A 14,050-nucleotide genomic window follows, 5' to 3' on the forward strand; every position below is an offset into this window, starting at 1 on the left:
GGTGGAGGTTTTGTCACCTCCACCTTTCCGCCGACCGCTGGTCTGGCGGTCTGTTGTGGCGGTCGGATTTTCAGAGGTTTGCCTTCTGCGGGTCAGAATGACCGTGGCGGGTTTCCGCGACCGCGGCGGGATTATGGAGGATTTCTGACCGGCGGTAGGCGCCTTTTACCGCCGAGGTCAGAATGACCACCAGAGTCTATAGAGTCCAAGGGTTCCCCTCAGAGGTAAGATAGTGGCAAAATTAGATAATTCTAATGCTCTATTTGTGGTAGTGTGATCGAGCAGTAGGCTTATCAGAGGGTAGTGTTAAACATTTGTTGTACACACACAGGCAATAAATGAGGAACACACACTCAAAGACTTAACTCCAGGCCAATAGTTTTTATATAGAAAAATATATTTTCTTAATTTATTTTTAGAACCACAAGTTCAAGATTTGAAGTAAATACATAAACTGCAAGGTACTCCACACAGGTAAGTTAGGAACTTTGAATTAGAGCAATAACATATACAGTTTTTGTTAAAATGACAAAAAGCTATTTTAAAAGTGGACAGAGTGCAAAAATCAACAGTTCCTGGGGGAGCTAAGTAATGGTTAGATTGTGAGGTAAGTAAGACACTTACAAGTCTCAGTTCCTGGGCATAGGCAGCCCACCGTTGGGGGTTCAAGGCAACCCCAAAGTTGCCACACCAGCAGCTCAGGGCCGGTCAGGTGCAGAGGTCAAAGAGGTGCCCAAAACACATAGGCGCCTACTGAGAACAGGGGTGCTCCAGTTCCAGTCTGCCAGCAAGTAAATACCCGCGTCCTCGGGGGGCAGACCAGGGGGGTTTTGTAGAGCACTGGGGGGGACACAAGTAGGTACATAAAACACACCCTCAGCGGCAGAGGGGTGGCCGGGTGCAGTGTGCAAAGCAGGCGTCGGGTTTTGTATTGGTTTCAATGCAGGGCCCCGGGGGGTCACTCTAGCGGTGCAGGCAGGTACAGGGGGACTTCTCAGGCCAGCCACCACCTGGGCTAGGCAGAGGGTCGCCTGGGGGTCACTCCTGCACTGAGGTTCAGTTCCTTCAGGTCCAGGGGGCTGTGGGTGCAGTGCTTGGTCCAGGCGTCAGGTCCCTTGTTACAGGCAGGCACGATCAGGGGGACCATCTGGATTCTCTCTGCAGGCGTCGCTGTGGGGCTCCAGGGGGGTCGTCTCGGGCTACTCATGGGGTAGCAGTCGCCGGGGAGTCCTCCCTGTGGTGTTGGTTCTTTGGATCTTGAGCTGGGGGCGTCGGGTGCAGAGTGTGAAGTCTCACGCTTCCGGCGGGAAGAGTGAGTTCTTTAAAAGTTGCTTCTTTGTTGCAAGGATGTTGCTGTTGGTGAGCAGAGCCGCTGCTCACAGGAGTTTCTTGGTCCTGGGGGTCAGGGTAGTCCTCTGAGGCTTCAGAGGTCTCTGGCCCCTGTTGGATGCATCGCTAGTTGCAGGTTTTCGACTCAGGAGACAGGCCGGTGGGGCTGGGGCAAAGCAGTTGTTGTTGTCTGTCGTCTCTGCAGGCTTGTAGGTGAGCAGTCCTTCTTTGTAGGTCAGGTTGCAGGAATCTGCTTTCCTGGGTTCTGGGGCACCCCTAAATACTAAATTTAGGGGGTGTTTAGGTCTGGGGGCAGTAGCCAATGGCTACTGTCCTGGAGGGTGGCTACACCCTCTTTGTGCCTCCGCCCTGAGGGGAGGGGGGCACATCCCTAATCCTATTAGGGGAATCCTCCAAAACCAAGATGGAAGATTTCTAAAGGCAGGGGTCAACTCAGCTCAGGGCACCTTAGGGGCTGTCCTGACTCGTAGGTGACTCCTCCTTGTTTTTCTCATTATCTCCTCTGGAATTGCGGCCAAAAGTGGGTGCTGTGTCCAGGGGGCGGGCATGTCCACTAGCTCGAGTGCCCTGGGGCATTATAACACAAAGCCTCAGCCTTTAAGGCTCACTGCTAGGTGTTAAAGTTCCTGCAGGGGGGAGGTGTTAAGCACCTCCACCCAGTGCAGGCTTTGTTTCTGGCCTCAGAGAGCACAAAGGCTCTCACCCCAGGGGGGCAAAAACTTGTCTCTGTGGCAGGCTGGCACTGACCAGTCAGTCCTGCACTGAAGGATTGGGTAAATTACAGAGGGCATCTTCTAAGATGCCCTCCCTCTGTGTGCATTTTGTAATAAATCCAACACTGGCATCAGTGTGGGTTTATTATTCTGAGAAGTTTGATATCAAACTTCCCAGTATTCAGTGTAGCCATTATGGAACTGTGGAGTTCGTTTTTGACAAAATCCCAGACCATATACTTAATATGGCCACACTGTACTTACAATGTCTAAGAATAGACTTCAACACTGTAGGGGCATATTGCTCATGCAGCTATGCCCTCACCTGTGGTATAGTACACCCTGCCTTAGGGCTGTAAGGCCTGCTAGAGGGGTGACTTACCTATGCCACAGGCAGTATTTTGTGTGCATGGCACCCTGAGGGGGATGGAATGTCGACTTTGCCTTTTTCTCCCCACCAACACACACATTCTGCAATGGCAGTGTGCATGTGTTAGGTGAGGGGTCCCTAAGGGTGGCACAACACATGCTGCAGCTCTTAGAGACCTTCCCTGGTCACAGGGCCCTTTGTACCACTGGTACCTTTAAAAAGGGACTTATCTGTGTGCCAGGGATGTGCCAATTGTGGAAACAATGGTACATTTTAAGTGAAAGAACACTGGTGCTGGGGCCTGATTAGCAGGGTCCCAGCACACTTCTCAGTCAAGTCAGCATCAATATCAGGCATAAAGTGGGGGGTAAGTGCAACAGGGAGCCATTTTCCTACAGCGGTAAACCAAAACTACAAGCACAAACCTCTCACCATCATTGAGTCCTCCAATAGGTCCAATGAAATCCATGCCAATCTTCTCCCAAGGACGATCGGGAAAAGTAATAGGAAATAAGGGTGTGTGAGTCGTGTTATTAACCTTTTCAGGTTCATCACACTTTCCAACCGTCACTTTGACCTCATTATCCATCCCTGGCCACCAATAGTGAAGTCTCAGTCTTTTCTTGGTCCCAGTCATTCCAACATGTCCCTTGTGCGTACCAGGCTGATCAACCTGTTTTTCAAAGCATTTGGAGGAATCAGCTTGGTACCCCCAACACCAAGTTTCCTTCTACACTTAGCTCTTCCTTCACTTTGTGGAAAGACCTCAAATCTTCAGATACCTGTCCTTCCCTGGGCCAACCTTGCATTATAAACTTCTTGAGTTTCTTTAAACACAAATCATTGCCTACATTTTCTTCCCAACATTCCCTTGATATCGAATTCTTCACTACAGTGACGCCATCAATCATACCAATAACCATTTCTTTCTCCTCAATGCTTTCACACAAATCACCCATTTCTTCCTGTAAAAGACATCTTGATAAGGAATCTGCTCTACAATTCTTTTCCCCTTGAATGTGTTTCATTCTGTAATTGAATTCATGCAATTTGGATAGTAACCTTATTAATCTCAGACTAGCTTTTCCCATACCCTTAACATTCCACAAAAAGACTAATGGCTTATGAGCAGAAACTATTATAAATTTCCTACCTCATAAGTATGTTGAAAAGTGGTGAACTCCCCACACACAAGCCAACGTTTCTTTATCATGGGTGCTGTAATTTTCCTCAGTCTCAGTAAGTCTTCTTGAAGCAAAAGCTACAGTATTTTATACAACATCCAGCAACCTGAGTGAATACAGCTCCAAACCCATTATTACTAGCATCTACTTTCACAGATGACATGGCTTTATCATTAAAAGGTTGTATGGCTGGAGCTTGCACAATCAATATTTTTAATGTTGTGAAAGCCTTTTCTTGTTCTTGACCCTGTACAAAGTTAGCATTTTTCCTCAAAAGTTCCCTAAGTGGTTCACTTTGTACAGCAAGATTTTGTACAAAATGAGAATAGTACTCACATAAACCTAGAAAGGATCGCAATTGATCTTTGTCAGAAGGCTGAGCACATTCACAAATGGCCATTAAAAGATCAACCATAAGCTCTATGCCTTTTGAGGATATTTTGTGCCCTGGAAATTCTACTTCCTGCACTAAAAATTGACATTTCTCATGTTTCAACGTAATGCCATGATCCTCCAGTATTTCTGTTAGGTTTTCTTAGATGTGACTGAACTGACTCTGAACATATCAAAATGTAATCCTGATATGCAAAAACGTCCTTTTCATCCCCCAGTAACTGTTGCATGAGTTTCTGGAAGATGGATGCCGCAGACGCTAATCCGAACGGCATCCGGAGAAACCTGAACGCTCCAAAAGGAGTGTTAAATGCAGTTAGATCCCTGGAATCGTGGCTAAGCTTGACTTGATGGTATGCAGCCCTAAGGTCAATAGTGGAAAAACCTGCATAGTACCCAATTTGGCAAAGCATATCTTCGATCCTTGTGAGATAAAAACAGTCAACTTGTATGTTTTTATTTAACGATCTTAAATAGACACAAAGGGCCTGATTCTAACTTTGGAGGACGGTGTTAAACCGTCCCAAAAGTGGCGGATATACCACCTACCGTATTACGAGTTCCATAGGATATAATGGACTCGTAATACGGTAGGTGGTATATCCGCCACTTTTGGGACGGTTTAACACCGTCCTCCAAAGTTAGAATCAGGCCCAAAGTCTTATTTCTCCTGATTTCTTTATAACCACCACTATAAGCAAGATCCATTGTGATGAATCTATTGGTTCAATCACACCCTCTTTGCACAAACTTTCAAGATGGTCCTTCAATTTCCCCCTCATGCTCAATAGGATGTTCCCCACTTTATGTATCACAGGAATGGCATCCGGTTTGAGGATGATCTTATGCTCAAAACCTTTAACCATACCTAATTTGTCTTCAAACTGAGACTTATGCTTATCCATAACATCCTTTAATGTCATTTCCTGATGATCCATGCTCTCTCCTAAATAGGATGAGCTGAGCCTGGTTTGAGAACCATGCCAAATTCTGCTTGGTCTTTTCACCCTATAATGTTGTATCCTTTTTGTGCAACACAGACCTTGGAATGTACTGACCTACCTTTGAATGCCATATCCTCCGTAAAGTAACCCATTAATTGAATTTCTTCTCCTCCATATGCTACTGTATGTATGTCAGAGGGAAATAACTACTTCAACACATTCTTTCATGAACAACCCGTCTGAAATTATCATGATAGGTGACCCTGAATCAGCTGTAATTTTAACTTCCGCTTTTCCTATCTGTAACATATATACAGGATCACCCTCAGTCTTATCCTACTGCAATAATGTTTCAATCATATTTATTGATAATATCATTTTTTTACTATTATTATTCTCCTCTTCTACCGTAGAGTCAAGAGTGTATTTCTCCTGATTCTCTATCAACATTACTTTAGAAGAGTTTTTGCATACTCGTGCAAAGTGATCAATATTTTTTACACTTAGCACAAGCTTTAGTAACTGCAGATCAATTCTTAGCATTAGCAACATGAAATTTCGATCAACACCCGAAATATGAATAATTCTTATCAGATTTGTTAAATGAGACTGTTTTGTTTTTGTAAGAAATAGCAGTTATCACATTTACCCTTTAACAAATACTCTCTCTCGCCTTCCCTAATTTTTTTTTAAGCTGCCACAGGCCTTTCTATACCCCTAGCTATCCCCAGCGTTTCCTCTAATGTTAGGCTCCCACGGCATTGTATCCTTTCTTGCACTTTACTCTCAAAACAATTTACCACAATTTGATTCCTTAAATATTGATCTAAAGCTCCTAAGAGTTCACGTGAGGAAGCTAAAATTCTTAACTCTGCTACAAAATTGTCAATTGTCTCATGTTCAAATTGCTTTGCTGTGAGAAATCTATGTCTTTCAATTATCACACTTGGGACTTTAATAAAATGTTTTTCAAACCTCAAGACTGCTTCAGTAAATTCATCACATTCCATGTCTGTTTGTGATGTCAACTGAGGTTGATGATCAAAAATCCTTTGGCCCTCTGTCCCTAAAAAATTGTATAAGATAGCTTTCTTCCTAGCGGCTATAAAGTTTGCTCCATCAATAGAGATTAAATAGCTGTTAAAGGACCTGTACCATTGGCTCCATTTGATCTTAGCAGGACGTGGCTCTGGTAAAAATTCCACTGGTAAATGTGCTGTTTGTATTTTGAAATATTATTATTCACATCACTGAAAGAATCATTGTAATGTGTTAACAACAAAACACAACACTCTTACTATTAATACCAAAAATAAAAAAAATCAGATGTGCGCATAACCATGTACACAAACTCTAACGACTTCAATGAAGTAAAATCTGTCTTAAGTTTCCGTAGAAATGGTGTACATATGACTGTGTAGAATTAACCAGAAACAGGCACTTCAGCTAGTATTCAAACAGTGAGCACTTGGGCTGCAAACTGAGGTCATTGTAACAGTCAAATGTAGCTTAATGTGAGCGCTTCTTCCAATCTCCCCTGTGAGATGAATGTCTCAATGAACAGTGACCTCGACAGTAAATTAAGGTGAGCGCGTCACAATATAAGAAGTGACTGACAAGCAAGTTTTTCAGCCTCACTTTTAAGGGGGATTCCATCAGCAAACAGTGGGCGCGTGACTGTAATTGGAGGTGGGCGCATCACCCGATGACAACCAACTGACAAGCATCTTGCCTTTAAACTGTGCTTGAAATGGAGAAATACAAGCGCAGGTTCTGTGCTCCACGGTACCTGCTTATTTCTGCTTATTTCTGAGAAGTGCCGGTTCTCTACAATTAAAAGCATTACGCTTTTCTTGAGAAGTGCAGGTGCCGGTACCGCGTAGCGGGCAGTACCGGCCCATTTAAAGCACTGCCTTTGCTCTCTGCTGTAAACCGCGCAGGTAAGGCCGGGGCGATGACGTCTGTTCCTGTAAGACGGAGCTTGTGGAGAAGTGAAACGGGAAGAGCAAGGACGGTGAGAACACCAAGACAACACGAATGAAAGCAGTGCTCAGAAAATCTCCTGCGAATGTTTTTCAGGGGGGTCTAGGGGGAACGCTAGGGCAAAAACTTCAAATAAAAGTGGCGTGCGATGGATAATGCGTGGAAGGCAAAGCGCAAGAAAAAAAACTTTGGGAGTATATGTGAACCACTCCACGGTTCTGGTTAGCAAGAAAAAACCAGCCCTCACCTAAAGAAACGACGGATGTAACCTTTGAGGGACGCCAATCCAAAAGGCCAGATGCTCTGTGGTATCCCGTCCTTTGTCGCAAAACGTGTTCTGTCTTCGATAAATAACAACACCGACATCAGGATGATTTCATACTTTAATTTAAATAAGTGTGGACACAGCGTCCCTCAGCGATCAACCTCCAGAGAGCCTTGGAGGCCTCAAGGAGTACATCCCACGATTAGCAACAGCAAGAACCCCCCAGCAGAATGCCAGGCTGCTGTGGGACTCACAGAGGTCCATAACTTGTGACCCAGGAAGGAAACCTTTGGTGTCCTCTCGCCACAGTCCACCCCAGGTTCCCTGATCTCAGGGTCTGCGCTGGCAGAGGAGGGCACGCTTGCCACAGGTACAGACGATTCTTTGTGACACACTGAAGACAACAGATGTAGCACGTATTGCAAGTGGAATTCATTACAGCGACCGAAGGCCATGGGAAACATTATCAAATTGTGGGGGTGGTGCCCGAGGGAAGCCCTCCCAGCAGTGCTCTGGTGTCAGCTAGTGTTGAGTTGAGCCCACAGTACCATAAAGTGTTCCCACTCTCTTCCATGTGAGGTTTCCAGGCCCATCAAGTCCTCTGAGACATTTACTAGGAGAGGCCACACCCAGCTACCGCTAATGAGCTACAGGAGACGGCGCCAGGTGCCCAGACCTTCCAGCATCTGAACCCTTGTGTGCCCAGGGGGTCGTGTACGGGCGCAGCTGCGACCCCTGTCCTCAGAGGTGGCAAATTCATTGTCCGCACACAGTGATAGCTCGTTCTTCTGTTGGGGCTCCACTCTTCGTTTCTGACAATTTTTATCACACTAATAGTAAATACAAATGTATTATTCAGTATGTGTGTGACAAAAAATGAGCGCAATTAGCTGGAATATGCCCTTCCATTGCAGCTAAGGTAAGTAACCATGCGGTAAAATGTATATTGTGTGTACGCTTGCAGGTGAGGCTGTGTTGTGAGAGAGAGTGTATGTGGATTTGAGTGTATGTCAAACTGTGCTTGAAATTGAAAAATACAAGTGCAGGTACTTTGTATCAGAGTATTACGTTTATCTTGAGAAGTGTAGGTACTCTCCCTCTCATAATAAAAAAGTGCCAGTACTCAGTACCTGGTAGTTGCGGCCCATTAAAGCACTGATGTCAAAGTACCTGTGTGTGAGTGAAAGTGGAGATCAAAGGGTTTGTGATGTCACTTCCGCTGTCCCTGGCATTTCGGTGAAGTGACGTCCACGTGTGTGTCCGCTCAGCATTTTATTCATCAGCGGTATCCAGCGAGTTCACTGAGAGGGGATGATATAAGCACTTTGAAGGTGAGCACAGAGAGGGATTGGCGCTACACTAATCTCATAGGTTGGTGTGATTCCCTCAGTCGAGGCGCTAGGTCCTAGTGCTTGTGCCATGCCGTTCACCGGACCCCCTGCGCACCTCCCACCCAGGGGTGAACCCCCTTCACCCACGGATGCGAGCAGCTCCTGGAAGGACCTCGCCCTGTTTACTCTGCTGGAGCTGAGGACAGGATGTGTGATGTGGTCTTAGACCTGTGTTCTGGCCCCCGCCGCCCCCGCACCCCGAGGCTGGACGGGGTCGGTGGGCGCACTTCGAGACCGGCCCGAGCGATGCCATTCACAGGCCTCGGCCGAGATTTTAATTGGTGTAAACAAAGCGCCCCGGAAAGGCCCGGCTGCAATGGCATGGAGTCGGATTAAGCGCTAATTGCAGCCGGAATAGGGGCCTTCCCTTGGCCGGTCTGCCCCTCACAAAGGGCCCTTGGGAGGGAGCGGGGAGAGCCCACACGCTCCCCAACAAGTCATTCCCAAGAGCGACAAGCGGCCAACAAAGACCACACAGCGAGTTTAAGAGATGCTAATGGAGCCGGGGCATCTCTGCCAAGGCCGGGCAACAAAGCACCCGGGAGCGGACACAAAGTGCCACATCGGGGTTCACAAGGGCTGCGCAGGCTAATGCTCGCAGGGGCGGCATCTTGGTGCCACAGCTGGGCTGCGGCCAGTACAACCAGTGTAGGACTCACAACTATTGGTGTGACACAGCACAGCCACCGCAGGGCTCGCACAGCTGGGCTGCGGCCAGTACAACCAGTGTAGGACTCACAACTATTGGTGTGACACAGCACAGCCTCCGCAGGGCTCGCACAGCTGGGCTGCGGCCAGTACAACAAGTGTAGGACTCACAGCTATTGATGTGACACAGCACAGCCTCCGCAGGGCTCGCACAGCTGGGCTGCGGCCAGTACAGCCAGTTTAGGACTCCCAACTATTGGTGTGACACAGCACAGCCACCGCAGGGCTCGCACAGCTGGGCTGCGGCCAGTACAACCAGTGTAGGACTCACAACTATTGGTGTGACACAGCACAGCCACCGCAGGGCTCGCACAGCTGGGCTGCGGCCAGTACAGCCAGTTTAGGACTCCCAACTATTGGTGTGACACAGCACAGCCACCGCAGGGCTCGCACAGCTGGGCTGCGGCCAGTACAACCAGTGTAGGACTCACAACTATTGGTGTGACACAGCATAGCCACCGCAGGGCTCGCACAGCTGGGCTGCGGCCAGTACAGCCAGTTTAGGACTCACAACTATTGGTGTGACCCATCACAGCCTCCGCAGGGCTCGCACAGCTGGGCTGCGGCCAGTACAACCAGTGTAGGACTCACAACTATTGGTGTGACACAGCACAGCCTCCGCAGGGCTCGCACAGCTGGGCTGCGGCCAGTACAGCCAGTTTAGGACTCCCAACTATTGGTGTGACACAGCACAGCCACCGCAGGGCTCGCACAGCTGGGCTGCGGCCAGTACAACCAGTGTAGGACTCACAACTATTGGTGTGACACAGCACAGCCACCGTAGGGCTCGCACAGCTGGGCTGCGGCCAGTACAGCCAGTTTAGGACTCCCAACTATTGGTGTGACACAGCACAGCCACCGCAGGGCTCGCACAGCTGGGCTGCGGCCAGTACAACCAGTGTAGGACTCCCAACTATTGGTGTGACACAGCACAGCCACCGCAGGGCTCGCACAGCTGGGCTGCGGCCAGTACAGCCAGTTTAGGACTCACAACTATTGGTGTGACCCATCACAGCCTCCGCAGGGCTCGCACAGCTGGGCTGCGGCCAGTACAACCAGTGTAGGACTCACAACTATTGGTGTGACACAGCACAGCCACCGCAGGGCTCGCACAGCTGGGCTGCGGCCAGTACAGCCAGTTTAGGACTCACAACTATTGGTGTGACCCATCACAGCCTCCGCAGGGCTCGCACAGCTGGGCTGCGGCCAGTACAACCAGTGTAGGACTCACAACTATTGGTGTGACCCAGCACAGCCTCCGCAGGGCTCGCACAGCTGGGCTGCGGCCAGTACAACCAGTGTAGGACTCACAACTATTGGTGTGACACAGCACAGCCTCAGCAGGGCTCGCACAGCTGGGCTGCGGCCAGTACAACCAGTGTAGGACTCACAACTATTGGTGTGACACAGCACAGCCTCCGCAGGGCTCGCACAGCTGGGCTCCGGCCAGTACAACCAGTGTAGGACTCACAACTATTGATGTGACACAGCACAGCCACTGCAGGGCTCGCACAGCTGGGCTCCGGCAAGTACAACCAGTGTAGGACTCACAACTATTGGTGTGACACAGCACAGCCACCGCAGGGCTCGCACAGCTGGGCTCCGGCCAATACAACCAGTGTAGGACTCACAACTATTGGTGTGACCCAGCACAGCCACCGCAGGGCTCGCACAGCTGGGCTCCGGCAAGTACAACCAGTTTAGGACTCACAACTATTGGTGTGACACAGCACAGCCACCGCAGTGCTCGCACAGGCAGTGATCGCTCCCACATCCTGGCTACATCGAGCAGAGGCGGTCCAGGACTCGCACAGCTGGGCTGCTGCCACTACAGCCAGTTTAAGACTCACAACTATTGGTCTGACCCAGCACAGCCACCTCAGGGCTTGCACAGCCGGTGATGACTCCCGCATCCTGACTACATCGAGCAGAGGCGGCCCAGGGCTCGCACAGCTGGGCTGCGGCCAGTACAACCAGTTTAGGACTCACAACTATTGGTGTGACACAGCACAGCCACCGCAGGGCTCGCACAGCTGGGCTGCCAGTACAGCCAGTTTAGGACTCACAACTATTGGTGTGACCCAGCACAGCCACCGTAGGGCTCGCACAGCTGGGCTGCGGCCAGTACAGCCAGTTTAGGACTCACAACTATTGGTGTGAGACAGCATAGCCACTGCAGGGCTCGCACAGCTGGGCTGCGGCCAGTACAGCCAGTTTACGACTCACAACTATTGGTGTGACACAGCACAGCCTCCGCAGGGCTTGCACAGCCAGTGATGACTCCCGCATCCTGGCTACATCCAGCAGAGGCGGCCCAGGGCTCGCCCAGCTGGGCTGCGGCCAGTGCAGCCTGTTTAGGACTCACAACTATTGGTGTGACACAGCACAGCCACCACAGGACTCGCACAGCTGGGCTGCGGCCACTACAGCCAGTTCAGGACTCCCAACTATTGGTGTGACCCAGCCCAGCCACCCCAGGGCTCGCACAGCTGGGCTGCGGCCAGTACAGCCAGTTTAGGACTCCCAACTATTGGTGTGACCCAGCACAGCCACCCCAGGGCTCGCACAGCTGGGCTGCGGCCAGTACAACCAGTGTAGGACTCACAACTATTGGTGTGACCCAGCACAGCCTCCGCAGGGCTCGCACAGCTGGGCTCCGGCCAGTACAACCAGTGTAGGACTCACAACTATTGATGTGACACAGCACAGCCACTGCAGGGCTCGCACAGCTGGGCTCCGGCAAGTACAACCAGTGTAGGACTCACAACTATTGGTGTGACACAGCACAGCCACCGCAGGGCTCGCACAGCTGGGCTCCGGCCAGTACAACCAGTGTAGGACTCACAACTATTGGTGTGACCCAGCACAGCCACCGCAGGGCTCGCACAGCTGGGCTCCGGCAAGTACAACCAGTTTAGGACTCACAACTATTGGTGTGACACAGCACAGCCACCGCAGTGCTCGCACAGGCAGTGATCGCTCCCACATCCTGGCTACATCGAGCAGAGGCGGTCCAGGACTCGCACAGCTGGGCTGCTGCCACTACAGCCAGTTTAAGACTCACAACTATTGGTCTGACCCAGCACAGCCACCTCAGGGCTTGCACAGCCGGTGATGACTCCCGCATCCTGACTACATCGAGCAGAGGCGGCCCAGGGCTCGCACAGCTGGGCTGCGGCCAGTACAACCAGTTTAGGACTCACAACTATTGGTGTGACACAGCACAGCCACCGCAGGGCTCGCACAGCTGGGCTGCCAGTACAGCCAGTTTAGGACTCACAACTATTGGTGTGACCCAGCACAGCCACCGTAGGGCTCGCACAGCTGGGCTGCGGCCAGTACAGCCAGTTTAGGACTCACAACTATTGGTGTGAGACAGCATAGCCACTGCAGGGCTCGCACAGCTGGGCTGCGGCCAGTACAGCCAGTTTACGACTCACAACTATTGGTGTGACACAGCATTGCCACTGCAGGGCTCGCACAGCTGGGCTGCGGCCCGTACAGCCAGTTTAGGACTCACAACTATTGGTGTGACACAGCACAGCCTCCGCAGGGCTTGCACAGCCAGTGATGACTCCCGCATCCTGGCTACATCGAGCAGAGGCGGCCCAGGGCTCGCCCAGCTGGGCTGCGGCCAGTGCAGCCTGTTTAGGACTCACAACTATTGGTGTGACACAGCACAGCCACCGCAGGACTCGCACAGCTGGGCTGCAGCCACTACAGCCAGTTCAGGACTCCCAACTATTGGTGTGACCCAGCCCAGCCACCCCAGGGCTCGCACAGCTGGGCTGCGGCCAGTACAGCCAGTTTAGGACTCCCAACTATTGGTGTGACCCAGCACAGCCTCCGCAGGGCTCGCACAGCTGGGCTGTGGCCAGTACAACCAGTGTAGGACTCACAGCTATTGATGTGACACAGCACAGCCTCCGCAGGGCTCGCACAGCTGGGCCGCGGCCAGTGCAGCCTGTTTAGGACTCACAACTATTGGTGAGACCCAGCACAGCCACCGCAGGACTCGCACAGCTGGGCTGCGGCCACTACAGCCAGTTCAGGACTCCCAACTATTGGTGTGACCCAGCACAGCCACCGCAGGGCTCGCACAGCTGGGCTGCGGCCGGTACAGCCAGTTTAGGACTCCCAACTATTGGTGTGACACAGCACAGCCTCCGCAGGGCTCGCACAGCTGGGCTGCGGCCAGTGCAGCCTGTTTAGGACTCACAACTATTGGTGTGACCCAGCATAGCCACACGCGGGCTCCCACATCCGGTGATGGCTCCCACATCCGGTGATGGCTCCCACATCCTGGCTACATCGAACAGAGGCTGCCCAGGGCTCGCACAGGTGGCCCAGCACTCGTCCCAATACATTAGTAGCCTAGTAAGCGCACAGCCAGCCTAGAGCTGCACCACCAATCTCAGGGCTCCCAACAATTGTTCAGATGAAAGCTCGCTGGGGCACTCTAGAGGTCACAGAGGCAGCTTAGACTCCTAGAACCAGCCTAAGGATTAGCCGGCATAGAGTTCCCACAGCAGGTCTAGAGCTCTTTCAGCCAGCCTAGAGTTCCCACAGCAAGTCTAGAGCTCTTTCAGCCAGCCTAGAGTTCCCACAGCAAGTCTAGAGCTCTTTCAGCCAGCCTAGAGTTCCCACAGCAAGTCTAGAGCTCTTTCAGCCAGCCTAGAGTTCCCACAGCAAGTCTAGAGCTCTTTCAGCCGGCCTAGAGTTCCCACAGCAAGTCTAGAGCTCTTTCAG

The sequence above is a fragment of the Pleurodeles waltl genome, chromosome 9 (genome assembly GCF_031143425.1).
Source record: "Pleurodeles waltl isolate 20211129_DDA chromosome 9, aPleWal1.hap1.20221129, whole genome shotgun sequence".
Lineage (NCBI taxonomy): Eukaryota > Metazoa > Chordata > Amphibia > Caudata > Salamandridae > Pleurodeles > Pleurodeles waltl.